The following is a 16,545-nucleotide window of genomic DNA, read 5'->3' on the forward strand; positions in this document are numbered from 1 at the left end:
GGCTCTGAGCACTATGGGAATCAACTGCTGAGGTCATTAGTCCCCTAGAACGTAGAACTAGTTAAACCTAACTAACCTAAGGACATCACACACATCCATGCCCGAGGTAGGATTCGAACCTGCGACCGTAGCGGTCTCGCGGTTCCAGACTGCTTTACCGGCGTGATGTGTGGCTTATGAGAAGCCGCTCGACCATGAAATACAAGTTTTCTCACCTCCCGCCTAACTGTCATAGTACTTGCAGTTGATCCTGATGCAGTTAGGAATTCCTGGGTGATGGTCTGAATAGATGTCTGCCTATTACACATTACAACCCTCTTCAACTGTCGGCGGTCTCTGACAGTCAACAGGGAAGGTAGGCATGTACGCTTTTGTGCTGTACGTGTCCCTTCACTTTTCCACTTCTCTATCAGATCGAAGACAGTGGACCTAGGGTGTTTAGGATTGTGTAAATCTCGCGTACAATCGTATGACACGAGTGACACCCAATCACATGATCATGTTCGTGAGTTCCGTGGAGCGCCCCATTCTGCTCTCTCAAGATGTGTAATGACTAATGAGTCGCTGATACGGATTACCTGGCAGTAGGTGGCAGCACAATGCACCTAATATTACTCGTAAAACGTATGAATTTGGGGGTGTCTGGATACTTTTAATCGTATAGTGTAGCTCTAGTGAATATTTACCAAACTGTGTTCCCAGGCTTGCTACATTTAACGAGAGTTCTGAAATGTGGTTTGTGATATTTACTGTTACCTCATCGAACTTCGTGATCATTTCAGCAGACGCCATCATAGCAGATACAGGTTCGGTCTCATCTTTGAACGAGATGGTATTAGTTTTAGTAGTCATATTACTTTCAAGAGTGGACATTATGTTATTCATTTCCTTTTTTATTGTTGTCATATCGTCCTTAGTAGTCATATTCGTTAAAATCTTTTGCAACGTTTCTTCCATATTTATTCCGCTAAAGGCGTTCATGCAAGATGGGTTGAAGGCCGAAAAATTGTGTTTGCGATCTGTTAATTACTATTGGATGTTTGCACATTTGGTTGCTGTGTGACGTTTCCCAGATGCAAATTGCTTTCACCCACAGCAGCGTTAATATCTCACATATTTACTTTCAGTTCGCCCTTGTTACTTTCTTCTTTGTGTGAAGAAGAGGCACCAAGTTGCTGACATATTCTGTTTTTTGCCTATTTAGGACATAATATCATAAGACTGACGAATCGCAATAAGGCGTTTTTTGAATAAGTGACATTAACTGACAATAAAACTATGAGCACTGCTGCTGAACAGCCACAATTTTTCTCAGTAACGGGATATTCCACTAGGCGTGAAAAGAAAGGTCTTTCATCTTGTGTCTGCTGAATATACACCACTGGCCATTAAAATTCCTACACCACGAAGAAGACGTGCTACAGACGCGAAATTTAACCGGCAGGAAGAAGATGCTGTGATATGCAAATTATTAGCTTTTCAGAGCATTCACACAAGGATGGTGCGCGGTGGTGACACCTACAACGTGCTGACACGAGGAATGTTTCCAACCGATTTCTCATACACAAACAGCAGTTGACAGGCGTTGCCTGGTGAAACGTTGTGATGCCTCGTGTAAGGAGAAGAAATCCGTAACATCTCGTTTTTGACTTTGGTAAAGGTCGGATTGTAGCCTATCGCGATTGCGGTTTATATTATCGCGACATTGCTGCTCGCGTTGGTCGAGATCCAATGACTGTTAGCAGAATATGGAATCGGTGGGTTCAGGAGGGTAATACGGAACGCCGTGCTGGATCCCAACGGCCTAGTATCACTAGCAGTCGAGGTGACAGGCATCTTATCCGCATGGCTGTAACGGATCGTGCAGCCTCGTCTCGATCTCTGTGTCAACCGATGGGGACGTTTGCAAGAGAACAACCATCTGCACGAACAGTTCGACGACGTTAGCAGCAGTATGGACTATCAGCTCGGACACCATGGCTGTGGTTACCCTTGACGCTGCATGACAGATAGGAGCGCCTGCGATGGTGTACTCAACGACGAACCTGGGTGCACGAAAGGCAAAACGTCATTTTTTCTGATGAATCCAGGTTCTGTTTACAGCATCATGATGGTCGCATCCGTGTTTGGCTACATCGCGGTGAACGCACATTGGAAGCGTGTATTCGCCATCGCCATACTGGCGTATCAATCAGCGTGATGGTATGGGGAGCCATTGGTTACACATCTCGGTCACCTCTAGTTCGCATTAACGGCACTTTGAACAGTGGACGCTACATTTCAGATGTGTTGCGACCCGTGGCTGTACCCTTCATTCGATACCTGTGAAACCAATTTAAAACGTCTGGTCAATGGTGGCCGAGCAACTGGCTCGTCACGATACGCCAGTCACTACTCTTGAGGAACTGTGGTATCGTGTTGAAACTGCATGGGCAGCTGTATCTGTACACGCCATCCAAGCTCTGTTTGACTCAATGCCGAGATGTATCAAGGCCGTTATTACGGCCAGAGGTGGTTGTTCTCTAGTACAAGATCCAAGCAAATGGCCCGCCAACATGGTGTAAGCCAAAGTACGATTACGTGTATACTACATGACAACCGCTTCTATGCCTACCATCTGTAACACACAAGGAACATACAGAATGTGGTCAGACAGACCGTCATTCGTCAGCGCCGTCTCCCGTGACAACGATGCATTTCCGGGCATTTTTTCCGTATGTCTATTCAGGAAGCCACCCCTGCAGATTGTCAGTTTTATCAATGTTCACCCTGTACATGAGGAGGTATATTGGTACGCTGATCAAAGACAAACATTTTTTGTGGTATTTCGGGGAATCAACGACACACCTAAGGACATCCATGATGCTCTCACACTTACCAACAAACCCATAATAGAACGAGCCACTTTTCATAGGTTATCTCTCTTGATTTTCTTAAACTTACATCGTAAGAATCCACAGATGACGTGTAATACAGAAGACGTAGTCATACCGGTGTTTGGTAAGCTATATCTTTCGAGGATGAACTACATTTTCTTGCAATTATTCCCCTATTTCTAGCACTGCACTCAGAATTTCGTATGACTTGTTATACGTTAAACATTCCCCTTTAAGACGACGCTACTCCAACTATTATACATCGCTTACTGTTTCCAGTCACTTTTTGACAGAAGTACAGTAGTTTATATACGCTTACGTACGCGTGATATGTTAGCTTTGATATCAATCATGGTAGACTTCCAGTCCTTACATCAATCGTGGACGTACAGTGCCCGTCTGGCGTTGAAACCGGTCTACAGACAACAGCAACGCTTGTGTTGAGTTCTGTTTGCTATGAAGTACTGAATCCCGTCACAAATGTGGTCTGATTTTCAGTAGTAAGCTAGTATTTTGTTTACCAAACTTCGGTGGGGAACTTTAGCGCACGCCAGCCGGAAGTCATGCAACACGGTATCAACATTGTTGCCGTGGGTTACAACGCTCTGGATCTCAAAGAGCTGAGTTTCACAAGCTGTCTGTTAACGGAAATCATATTCTGTCCTACAGAGGATTTCTCATACTCTGCATCGGCGTTCGTAATTCTTGTTTCATAACTCTACAACAGACTGATGTCAGCGATATTCACTAAAGAGCCAAAGAAACATGTACACCTGCCTAATATCCCCGAGCACGCAGAAGCGCCGAAACACGACGTGGCATGGACACGACTAACGTCTGAAGTAGTGCTGGAGGGAACTGACTCCATGAATCCTGCAGGGCAGTTCCATAAATCTATAAGAGTGCGAGAGGGGGAGATCTCTTCCGAACAGCACCTTGCAAAGCATCGCAGATATGCTCAGTAATGCTCATGTCTGAGGAGTCTGGTGGCGATCGAAAGTATTAAAACGCTGGAGAATGTTCCTGCAGCCGCTATGTAGCAATTATGGACGTATGGGGTGTCGCATTGTCCTGCTAGAATTGCTCGAGTCCGTCGGAATGCACCATCGACATGAGTGGATGCAGGGAATCAAACAGGATGCTTACGTACGTATCATCTGTCAGAGTCGTATCTAGACGTATCAGGGGCCCCATATGACACCAACTGCACACGCCCCACATCATTACGCAGCCTCCACCAGCTTGAACAGTCCCCTACTGACATGCAGGGTCCATGGATTTATGATATTGCCTCCATGCCCGTACACATCCATCCACTCGATATTATCTTACATGAGACTCGTTCGACCAGAAAACATGATTCCACTCATCGACAGTCCAATGTCCGAAAGCCCATATCGATAGAATTTCGTTTGATGGTTCGAACGCCGAAACTTGTTGGAGGCCCAGCATTGAAATCTGCAGAAGTTTGCGGAGGGGTTGCAATTCTGTAACGTTGAACGATTCTCTTCAGTCGTCATTGGTCCAGTTCATGCAGGATCTTTATCAAGCTGCAGCGATGTAGGAGATTTGATGTTTAACCGGATTCCTGATATTCACGGTACAATCGTGACATGGTCGTACGGGAATGTCCCCAGTTCATCGCTGCCTCGGAGATGCCGTGTCCCATTGCTCGTGCGCCGACTATAAAACCATGTTCATACGCACTTAAATCTTGATAAACTGCCATTGAAGCAGCAGTAACCGATCTAAAAACTGCGCGAGACGGTTGTTGTCTTATATTGGCGTTGCGGACCTCAGCGCCGTGTATTTGAATATGCATAGTTATACCAATTTCTTTGGCGCTTGAGTGTATGACTGAAAACATCTGCAACTGTCCGACGACAGTTTTTGAAAACGCGAATTCCTTCTTTTCGCTTGGTGCTCAAAGTTGCTGCAGTGACCGATGACATATACACTATGTGATCAACAGTATTCGGACACCTGGCTGAAAATGACTTACAAGTTCGTGGCGCCCTCCATCGGTAATGCTGGAATTCAGTATGGTGTTGGCCCATCCTTACCTTCATGACAGCTTCCACTCTCGCAGGCATACGTTCAGTCGGGTCCTGGAATGTTTCATGGGGAATGGCAGCCCATTCTTCACGGAGTGCTGCACTGAGGAGAGGTATCGATGGCGGTCGGTGAGGCCTGGCACGAAGTCGAAGAGATCCCAAAGGTGTTCTATACGATTCAAGTCAGCACTCTGTACAGACCAGTCCATTACAGTGATGTTATTGTCGTGTAACCAATCCGCCGCAGGACGTGCATTATGAACAGGTGCTCGATCGTATTGAGAGATGCAATCCCCATCCCTGAATTGCGCTTCAAAAGTGGGAAGCAAGAAGATGCTTAAAACATGAACATAGGCCCGTGCTGTGATAGTGTCACGCAAAAAAACAAGGGTTGCAATCCCCCTCCATGAAAAATACGACCACACCGGAACACCACCGCCTCCGAATTTTAATGTCGGCGCTATGTGCGCTGGCAAATGACGTTCAACGAGCATTCGCCACACCCACACCCTGCCTTCGGATCGCCATATCATGTACCGTGATTCGTCACTCCACAAAACGGTTTTTCATTGTTCAATCGTCCAATGTTTACGATTCTTACATCAAGCGAAGCATCGTTTGGCATTTGCCGGCGTGATGTGTGGCTTTTGAGAGCACCTCGACATCGAAATCCAAGTTTTCTCATCTCCCGCCAAACTCTCATAGTACTTACAGGGGACCCTGATGCAGTTTGGAATTTCTGTATGATTGTGTGGATAGATGTCTGCGTGTTACACATTATAACGCTCTTCAAATATCGGCGGTGTCTGTCAGTCAACAGACGAGGTCGGCCTGTATCCTTTTGTGTTGTACCTGTCCCTTCACGTTTCCACTTCATTATCACATCGGAAACAGTGAACCTGCGGATGTTTAGGAGTGTGGAAATCTCGTGTACAGACGTGATACCCGATCTCCTGACCAAGTTCGAAGTCCATGAGTTCCGCGGAGCCCCCCATTCTGCTCTCTCACGATGTGTAATGACTCCTGAGGTCTATGATATGGAGTAACTGGCCGAAGGCAGCACAATGCACCTAATAAGAAATACGTATATTTTTGGGGTGTCCGGATACTTTTGATGACATAGTGTAGCTGCTAGGAGGGGATCAAATTCTTTCGCACAATCTGTGAATGCAGAACTGTACCAGCCTGATGTCGTTCCTGTGTTGAGTGATTTAGTTTATTTTCTGTTCCGCGATCGCCATTTCAGAGTTCTTGTGGTGGTTAAGAAGATGAACCGTATAGTGATCCTCCGCCATGAATTAAATTCGGAACACTCAAATCAGTTTTTTATCCTTGCTTGCCATCTTCTTTCTCGGTGTCAGTACGGTCGGGAGCCACAGAGAAATTTATTTTGATCTGTTTACTGACTGCCGGCCGGTGTGGCCGTGCGGTTAAAGGCGCTTCAGTCTGGAACCGCGTGACCGCAACGGTCGCAGGTTCAAATCCTGCCTCGGGCATGGATGTGTGTGATGTCCTTAGGTTAGTTAGGTTTAAGTAGTTGTAAGTTCTAGGGGACTTATGACCACAGATGTTGAGTCCTATAGTGCTCAGAGCCATTTGAACCATTTTTTGTTTACTGTCTTAACATACATGAGAGAAACATATCTTTGGATTTTTGGCAAGATCCGCTGAAGTCTTATCGCATTATTCTCCTTACACTCCTTCGATCATACATCGCTTGATAAGAAGATATCGATTCCAAAGTGTGATGAAACTATCTTTCGTAGCACCGTCTAAGACAGCTTTTGGAGGCAGGTGGAAAATTTCTAAGGCATATTGCACAATACTTTTAAATTTTTGATACACGCCTTCGTCACTAGACCTGAATGTTTAATACTGACTGGTCAGATACTCAGCAATTTGCTTCCTGTGAAGCAAAAAATTTTCCGTATCGTTCGTAACATCAGTTTTAACTCCTAGTCGTTGATGTGTTAGTGTGTGTTAATTCCTATGGGGCGAAACTGTTGAGGTTATCGGTTCCTAGACTTACACTCTACTTAAACTAACTTATGCTAAGAACAACAGACATACCCATGCCCGAGGGAGGACTCGAACCTCCGTCGGGAGGGGTCGCGCATTCCGTGACATAGCGCCCAGACCGCGCGGTTAGTCATTGATGCTGTGCTTGTTTATTGTCATGTAGGAGTAGGACAAACTGCAGGGACGGATTCCTGCCTAGAAATGGAGGAAGAAAGGTCCTATGAACACGTGTCCGGAAACGCATCGTTGCCACGGTAGACTGCGCTGTCGAATAACAGTTCCTCTGATTATGTGCCGCGCGTTCCTTGAGTATTGCAGGGTTTGTGATTGACGCAGAGTACTGTAAGCAGAGGAATGATTCCGTAGCCATCATTGCTGCAGACATGAGAGAGGACTTACAGCCATTCGCACCCCAGTAGCCTCCGTCAGAGCCTCTTCCACATTTCGGATGATACATCCATCCAGTACAGCAAATTCATTCCGTATTATCCTCATATTTCCGCGGGGCACTAGTAGCTCGCCCATTGTTGTACCTGGAGACTTCAATAAATAATGTAACAACTTTTTTCTCGCTCAATTTCGGTTGAAAAATGCGGAATTTTTTTGTGGAACATCGTGGAATATTCCCGCTTCAACCCCTATAGTTTTATGAAATTCTGATAGATGGCAGCGCGGTACGTAGGCTTCAAAATGCCGTCTATAACGGAGGTGCGTGCCAAGCAGAGAACTCTCATAGAGATCCTTTGGACGGAAAAACAGACAATCGCAGATATTCATAGACACTTTCAGTATGTTTACGGAAAGCTGGCAATGAACGAAAGCACGGAGAGACGTTGGGCGAGGCGTCTGTCATCATCGCAACAAGGTCGCGCAAACCTGTCCGATTTCCCACGTATCGGCTGGCCGCACAGTGCCTCAGGAAGCGGAAGAAACGGCATCAGCGTGTTCGTCGCTACAAAAATGCAAATGAACTTGCCCTCACACAAGCCTGTGCACCCGATAGGAGCTCACAAAACTTCACTGGGCTTTTCTTCCTCACACACCCTGCACCCTGGATATCGTAACTTCCAACTTCCATCTGTTTGCCCCAATGGAGGAAGCACTCCTCAGGATGCGGTTTAGTACGTGGATTAGGATAGGTTATCGATGCAGCAAGAAGCTGGGTCCGACGTTGGTGGTGGTGAGTGTTTAACGTCCCGTCGACAACGAGGTCATTAGAGACGGAGCGCAAGCTCGGGTTAGGGAAGGATTGGGAAGGAAATCGGCCGTGCCCTTTCAAAGGAACCATCCCGGCATTTGCCTGAAACGATTTAGGGAAATCACGGAAAACCTAAATCAGGATGGCCGGAGACGGGATTGAACCGTCGTCCTCCCGAATGCGAGTCCAGTATGCTAACCACTGCGCCACCTCGCTCGGTGGGTCCGACGTTGACCAGTAGAGTGGTGTCATGCGGATATACCGGCTCTACAAGTGAGGTAGCGTAAGGCCGTCGCATTTGACGGAGATTGGGTTGAAAAATAGGACACTGTAGCAAAAAGAGTGGGGAAAAGTATGGTGTACTGGAATCCCAAATACAATACTGGCCATTAAAATTGCTACACCAAGAAGAAATGCAGATGATAAACGGGTATTCATTGAACAAATTTATTGTACTAGAACTGACATGTGATTACATTTTCACGCAATTTGGGAGCATATATCAAAGGGAAATCAGTAACCAGAACAACCACCTCTGGCCATAACAACGGCCTTGATAAGCCTGCGCATTGAGTCAAACAGAGCTTGGATGGCGTGTACAGGTACAGCTGCCCATGCAGCTTGCACTCGATACCACAGTTCATCAAGGGTAGCGACTGGAGTATTGTGACGAGCCAGTTGCTCGACCACCATTGACCAGACGTTTTCAATTGGTGAGACATCTGAAGAATGTGCTGGCCAGCGCAGCAGTCGAACATTTTCCGTATCCTGAAAGGCCCGTACAGGACCTGCAAACATGCTGAAATGTAGTGTTTCTCAGGGATCGAATGAAGGGTACAGCCACGGCTCGTAACACATCTGAAATGTAGCGTCCGCTGTTCAAAGTGCCGTCAATGCGATCAAGAGGTGACCGACAGGTGTGACCAATGGCACCCCATACCATCACGCCGGGTGATACGTCAGTATGGCGATGACGAATACACGCTTCCAATGTGCGTTCACTGCGATGTCACCAACCACGGATGCGACCATAATGATGCTGTAAACAGAACCTGAATTCATCCGAAAAAATGACGTTTTGCCATTCGTGCACCCAGGTTCGTCGTTGAGTACACCATCGAGCTTTTCGTGCAAATGGTTGTTGTCTTGCAAACGTCCCCATCTGTTGACTCAAGTATCGAGACGTGGCTGCACGATCCGTTACAGCCATGCGGATAAGATGCCTGTCACCTCGACTGCTAGTGATACGAGGCCATTGGGATCCAGCACGGCGTTCCGTATTACCCTCCTGAACCCACCGATTCCATATTCTGCTAACAGTCATTGGATCTCGACCAACGCGAGCAGAAATGTCGCGATACGATTTACCGCAATCGCTATAGGCTACAATCCGACCTTTATCAAAGTCGGAAACGTGATGGTACGCATTTCTCCTCCCTACACGAGGCATGACAATAACGTTTCACGAGGCAACGCCGGTCAACTGCTGTTTGTGTATGAGAAAACGTTTGGAAACTTTCCTCATGTCAGCACGTTGTAGGAATCGCCACCGGCGCCAACCTTGTGTGAATGCTCTGAAAAGCTAATCATTTGCATATCACAGCTTCTTCTTCCTGTCGGTTAAATTTCGCGTCTGTAGCACTTCTTCTTCGTGGTGTAGCAATTTTAATGACCAGTAGTGTAAAACCAATCCGCGTTCAGAAGAAAAATAGCGTTGCGTTACTCATTGAATGCCTCTCGTAGTTTCAATGACCAAAGTACACACCCCTGTGCACGTACGGACTTTGCAAGAAAAATACCGGTCCAGAAAGTTCCCATCTATTGCTGGCACTGAGTTAGCCAGCTTATGGTACAGTGTGTGCTTCCACATTTTTATGTGCTGTAAACCGTACTGTATAAAATTCTTTAACAATACCACCTTGTCTCAAACTTTGGCAGTTGCCGCAGTCTGAAGGATGAGGCTCCACAACGGAGATAAACCTAATACTGGCACGTTGTACGATTTACGTGGGTGATTTGAAAATGGACATAAAATGTCCGATACTAGGTATCAGTTAATAAAGGCAAACCTCTGTGTATCTATGATGGCTTTTCACAATTTTGTTTCATATAGAGAAACTTGCTCATCAAGTTATAAAAAAGTGTCGTGGTACAAGGATATTTACGAAATAAGCGAAAATTTGTGAAATAAGGAAATTAATAAACATGTAATTGAGAAACTTACTAATTGCGACTAATGCGAGAGGCAGATTGTTCGAGTCGACAACTACTAAATAGAATCAGCATTAAGAGTAACAGTGGCCAGTGCACTCAAGGCAGCAAACGCTATTTCAGTTGGTTGAAACGTAGATATATTCCTTTGGGACTAGCAATGTTTTTCACACGTATATGTAATGTGAACTTCAAGTTCGAGATTATGTAATTAAACTATACTCGATAAGTGTAAACGTACCAAAAACACTTTTAAAATTACAAAATATAACCTAAAAACCATGGAATTACTGAATATTGCTAAACTTTTCGGCAGTTAAGACATAATCTTTGTCAAATATGGTAACTGTCAGTTGAGTAATGTTGAAGTGTGAAAGTACTGATAAATAGCGAAATTAAACCACCGACGCATCAACCTCAAACTTGCCTAAGGCTAGTCAGGGATAGGGGATTGGGGGATATTCGGCTTTTTTCCTAGCAGAATTTGGATTTCACAAAACTACGTGATTGCAAATTGAGCTGAATCCATCATTATTATTATTTCTGCCATAAGTGTGTAACACGCATTGACAGTTTCAACATTTGGATTTTTTTTTCCGCTATACATCTGGAAGTTCTGCAAGAGCAGAGGTAAATCAGACAAGTCTTGAACCAGCTGATTTAGGAAAAGGGCCTATGTTTAATATTTCATAATTGGCTGATGTGATCAGCAAGAGCTGTTCCCTAAGCTGCTTCAAATATTATGTTACATTATGTTCTTGGGTCGTCCCACAACCAGCACCTTCTCTCCCTGTTCCACTCCCAAACAGAAAGAGGGAAAAGCAACGTTATCAGTTAAAGCACAATACAGCCGATCCATTAGTTCAGATATAGTCATCGATTATCAATTCGGTCGCTATCGCATTAGCAGTATCTGTGGTGTACACTGGCATCACAAAAGGGGCAGTCGAATGAAAACGAGACAGACTATACACTGATCGGCCACAGCATTATGACCACCGACCTACTGTCGATATAAACCCGCCCAGGCGATAGCAGCGTCACCTGGCGACAAGTGACTGCTGATCAGACACATGCACGGGGCATGTTGTTGTGTCAGTGAGGGTGCTGTCGGAGTGCAGGTGGTGTAGGCACGTGATCTTCCTTAGATTGACCGACAGCAGATTGTGATGGATCAGAGGCTCGGAACAAGCATTTCGGAAACTGTTTGACTTGTCTGGTGTTCAAGGAGTGCTATGGTGTCTGTCTTCAGCATGTGGCGAAACCAAGGTGAAACCACGTCCAGACGTTTGGAGGTTGGGCGGCCACTCCTCACTGCAGATGTCGGACGTCGTGGGCTGGGCAGACTGGTAAAACAGAGCAGGCGGCAAATTGTGGCGGAACGAACATCAGACTTTAATGTTTGGCTGAGTAAAGTATGAACACTCAGTGCACCTGATACTCCTAACGATGAGCCTCCACAGCCGACGATCTATGCATGTGCCAATTTTAAAGCCACTACATCGGTGCTACAGAAGAATGCTGAAGATTAGATGGGTAGATCACATAGCTAATGAGGAGGTATGCAATAGAATTGGGAAGAAGAGGAGTTTGTGGCACAACTTGACAAGAAGAAGGGACCGGTTGGTAGGACAGGACATGTTCTGAGGCATCAAGGGACCACAAATTTAGCATTGGAGGGCAGCGTGGAGGGTAAATACCGTAGAGGGAGACCAAGAGATGAATACACTTAGCAGATTCAGAAGGATGTAGGTTGCAGTACGTACTGCGAGATGAAGAATCTTGCACAGGATAAAGTAGCATGGAGAACTGCATCAAACCAGTCTCAGGACTGAAGACCACAACAAAAGCAACAAATCGTCAACTACGTTTGAAAAGGGCACGGGGGACGTGACTATCAGCACTGGCCGTTGGCGCAGTGACAGAGCATTGCACAGGCTGATGAATGCCGATGTCTTCTTCATCACGCCCATAGGAGGGCAGAAATCCGTCGTCCGCCATGACGACAGCTCCTTGACACCTGTACGGCGGGAGGGAGACAAGCTGGCGGCGATTCTGTTATGTTCTGGGAAACATTCACGTGTGTACCCATGGGTCCTGTGGAGCTCGTACAAGTCACTCTGACGGCCAAGGAGTATCCTATACTGGTTGTAAACCACGATCATGAAGATCATGTTTCCCGACGGTAGTCCCACTTTCCAATAAGATAATGCGCCACATTACAAGGCCAGGAGTGTGATGGAGTGGTTGTAGGAACACCGTGGCGATTTACAGTTAATGTTCTGGCCGGGGCGTCAGTGCTTCTGGTCCCTCTCCCAGGAATTTACGGGTCTTAGGTGGCTTCTACATCTATATACATACTCCGCACTCCACCATACGGTGCGTGACGGAGTCGTCCCACAACCAGCACCTTCTCTCCCTGTTCCACTCCCAAACAGAAAGAGGGAAAAATGACTGCCTATATGCCTCTGTTCGAGCCCTAATCTCTCTTATCTTATCTTTGTGGTCTTTCCGCGAAATGTAAGTTGGCGGCAGTAAAATTGTACTGCAGTCAGCCTCAAATGCTGGTTCTCTAAATTTCCACAGTAGCGATTCACGAAAAGAACGCCTCCTTTCCTCTAGAGACTCCCTCCCGAGTTCCTGAAGCTTTTCCGTAACACGCGTGATGATCAAACCTACCAGCCCGCCTCTGAATTGCTTCTATGTCCTCTCTCAATCCGACCCGATAGGGATCCCAAAAGCTCGAGCAGTACTCAAGTATAGGTCGTATTAGTGTTTTATAAACGGTCTCCTTTACAGATGAACCACATCTTCCCAAAATTCTACCAGTGAACCGAAGACGACTATCCGCCTTCCCCACAACTGCCATTATATGCTTGTCCCACTTCATATCGCTCTGCAATGTTACGCCCAAATATTTCATCGACGTGACTGTGTCAAGCGCTACACTACTAATGGAGTATTCAAACATTACAGGATTCTTTTTCCTATTCATCTGCATTAATTTACCTTTATCTATATTTAGAGTTAGCTACCATTCTTTACACCAATCACAAATCCTGTCCAAGTCATCTTGTATCCTCCTACAGTCACTCAACGACGACACCTTCCCGTACACCACAGCATCATCAGCAAACAGCCGCACATTGCTATCCACCCTATCCAAAAGATCATTATTGTAGATAGAAAGCAATAGCGGACCTACCACACTTCCTTGGGGCACTCCAGATGATATCCTCACCTCCGATGAACACTCACCATCGAGGACAACGTACTGTGTTCTTGGTGTGGTGTGCAGATGTGGTGCCCACTCTAGCGACATACCAAGGCCTCATTGCTTCCACGTCACAACGCGTTGCCGCTGTCATTCGTGGTCATAATATTCTGGCTGTTCAGTGTATAATAAGCATGGTGAGAACGTTGATAACACAGGTATATGAGTGAAAAGAAGTGCCCCCTGTTCGGAATCACGAACGTACAGAACGGGCATTACGGCTGTGCCATTTGTTTGTTAGAGGTACCCGGCGTGAGGTCAGAGAGTCGTTTGTTCGTTCGACTTCACGACGAAGGCCGGAAAAGATCAGCGAGATGTAACATCGTTTTTGAATTCGGAAAGCGTGTTAAGAAGTGAACTTCATTTCTCGTATGTATGCTGTGTAGAATGTGCTGTTTGGAGAAAGTCTGGTGTCATTGAAAGACAACAGTCTACCAGGACAAACTTATCCTATCATTGCTCCGGTGGGTGCTGCTATCACAAATGACCGGAGGTGCACGGCATAAGATATTCGACTCATGTTGGACATCAGCCACAGTAGCGCTCATGCCATCTGGACAGAGCGTTTGAAGTTTCGGAAATTCTATGCGTAGTGGGTTCCCCATAGCCTGGCGGAAAGGCGGAAGTTTAACAGAAAATCGACATCACTGCAGCACCTGGAACGGTATCACAATGAAGAATATCGTTTCCTGTCCTGCACTGTCTTGGAAGATGATACATAGTGGTCTATTGAGTCCCAAAGCTGGCGTCAGAGCCAACAATGAAAACACATCGACTCACCCCCAGAAAAAAATTAAAGCCCAAAGCCACACACGGCAACGGTCATTATGAGCGTTATTTTTGACTGCTAGGGCGTGCTGCTCATTGTCTTTCTCGAACACGGCGCCATAAGTATAGTTCAGTGGAGCGTGGACGCTTTGCAAAAATTGAATCGCGCCATGAACTCCTAACGTCCAGGAATGCTGACAGACGGCATCAGTCTGTTGCAGGATAATGCCAGCCCACATGTTGTCAAGGTTGTTACGACTTCGCTGCAGACGTTTCGCTGGGAAGCCCTTACACATCCTCCCCATGCGATTTCCATATTTTTGGAGTCCGGAGTCAATACATGGCGATTTCTTTTCAAATAATGAACAGTTTACATACTTCTTACATCTTTCTCGTTTTTATTTGACTGTCCCTTATAAATGCAATACGGATATGTTACAATTGTACTTGAGAACACCGTCCCTTCACCGCGAGTATTTATCGCCCATAGCTTTTCTATGGAGGTTGAAATAAGTGTTTCTCACATTCTGTTGCTTCTTCTCCTTTTGTTTATTTTCTAGACGACGTTCAGACGTTCTTCTGTACCGAATTGAGAACTATTCCTGTGAAACATATTGAGAATGTTGAGTTTCTGTGTTTCTCCGAACTGTAGCTTGTAATGCTATTGTAAATATAATACTGCCATTAATCTGTATATTTTAAAATTTTTTGCTCTGTAATAATTTTGAAAAATTAATCAAATACTCTAACGACAGTAAGCTTTTGTTAAGTGTAGTTTATCTGTTTAAAATAACCTCTTTGACGTAGGTGGAATAAATGTATTAAAACATATTTTCTAAATAATTATGTAATATTTCAAGTACTACTGTAATTAACTATTTCTTCCCACGCCCGGGTTCCCGGGTTCGATTCCCGGCGCGGTCAGGGATTTTCTCTGCCTCGTGATGACTGGATGTTGCGAGATGTCCTTAGGTTAGTTACCTTTAACTAGTTCTAAGTTCTAGGGGACTGATGATAGATGTTAAGTCCCATAGAGCTCAGAGCCATTTGAACCATTTTTGGAATTAATAATGTTAATTTTGTATGTACACGCTGTCATGTAATTTTAGGTGGTTCATACTTAGGGTCTTTGTAAGTAGAAGTGTAAACTGAAAAGGTGTAGGGATCATAAGAAGAACGTAACTCCGTTCTATGGTGGAATGGAAAAGGTGGTTGGGCGCGCGAGTGGGATTTGGTGCGCAAGTGGCTCAGACAGTCGGTAGCTGCCCTGTAAGTGGTGAATATGCATTACGTTGGTCAAGCACTAGAGGCCCCGAATTTACCTGCAAGACTGGGTTTTGGCCTCGGACGTGTTCTACATGATTGGCGCAGTACGGCAATAAATTAATAACTCAGAAATTTGCAATTTTATAGTCGCCACCAAGAGGAAGACAGAGCTATGTACATCAAGAGCCGTACCTGCGCAATGTTACTACGCAGCACCACCTCACGCCACCTTCGACATCAGTAACAGGCAAAGTACTTTATTTAGAAGAGTATCGCAGTATGAACCATCCATCTTGAATCAGTGGAATATAAGTGTTAAATGTACCTTTGTGTTTAACCGTAATTTTCAGAAATGGTTCAAATGGCTCTGAGCACTATGGGACTTAACATCTGAGGTCATCAGTCCCCTAGAACTTAGAACTACTTAAACCTAACTAACCTAAGGACATCGCACACATCCATGCCCGAGGCAGGATTCGAACACTGAAGAGCCTAGAACCGCTCGGCCACCCCGGCCCGTCGTAATTTTCCTATTTCATTTACCTCAGTAGGCTCCTTACCTAAACGAATTTATTCCGAGTATCCTGATATTTATTGAAGCTTGAATAATAGTAAATTACTGGCAATAGTACTGTTTTGGTAGTAAATTCTGAAAATCATTATTAAATACTAAAGTTTGCACGTATCAGTTTAAGGGCCACCGCTTTGCGTGACCATGAGGATAAGTTTTCAATAGCATTTCTGAAAATAAAGTAACATAATTGTTTAACAGTAATTGTGCGTGTTGCTTCTCCATGTCAAAGAAAGCCAGACAGATATTTGTGTTAGTAAAATGTTAACAAATAACAGTCCTAAGGAAATGAAATTTAGTCGTATTAA

This window comes from Schistocerca cancellata, chromosome 3, assembly GCF_023864275.1.
Source record: "Schistocerca cancellata isolate TAMUIC-IGC-003103 chromosome 3, iqSchCanc2.1, whole genome shotgun sequence".
In the NCBI taxonomy this organism is placed as follows: domain Eukaryota; kingdom Metazoa; phylum Arthropoda; class Insecta; order Orthoptera; family Acrididae; genus Schistocerca; species Schistocerca cancellata.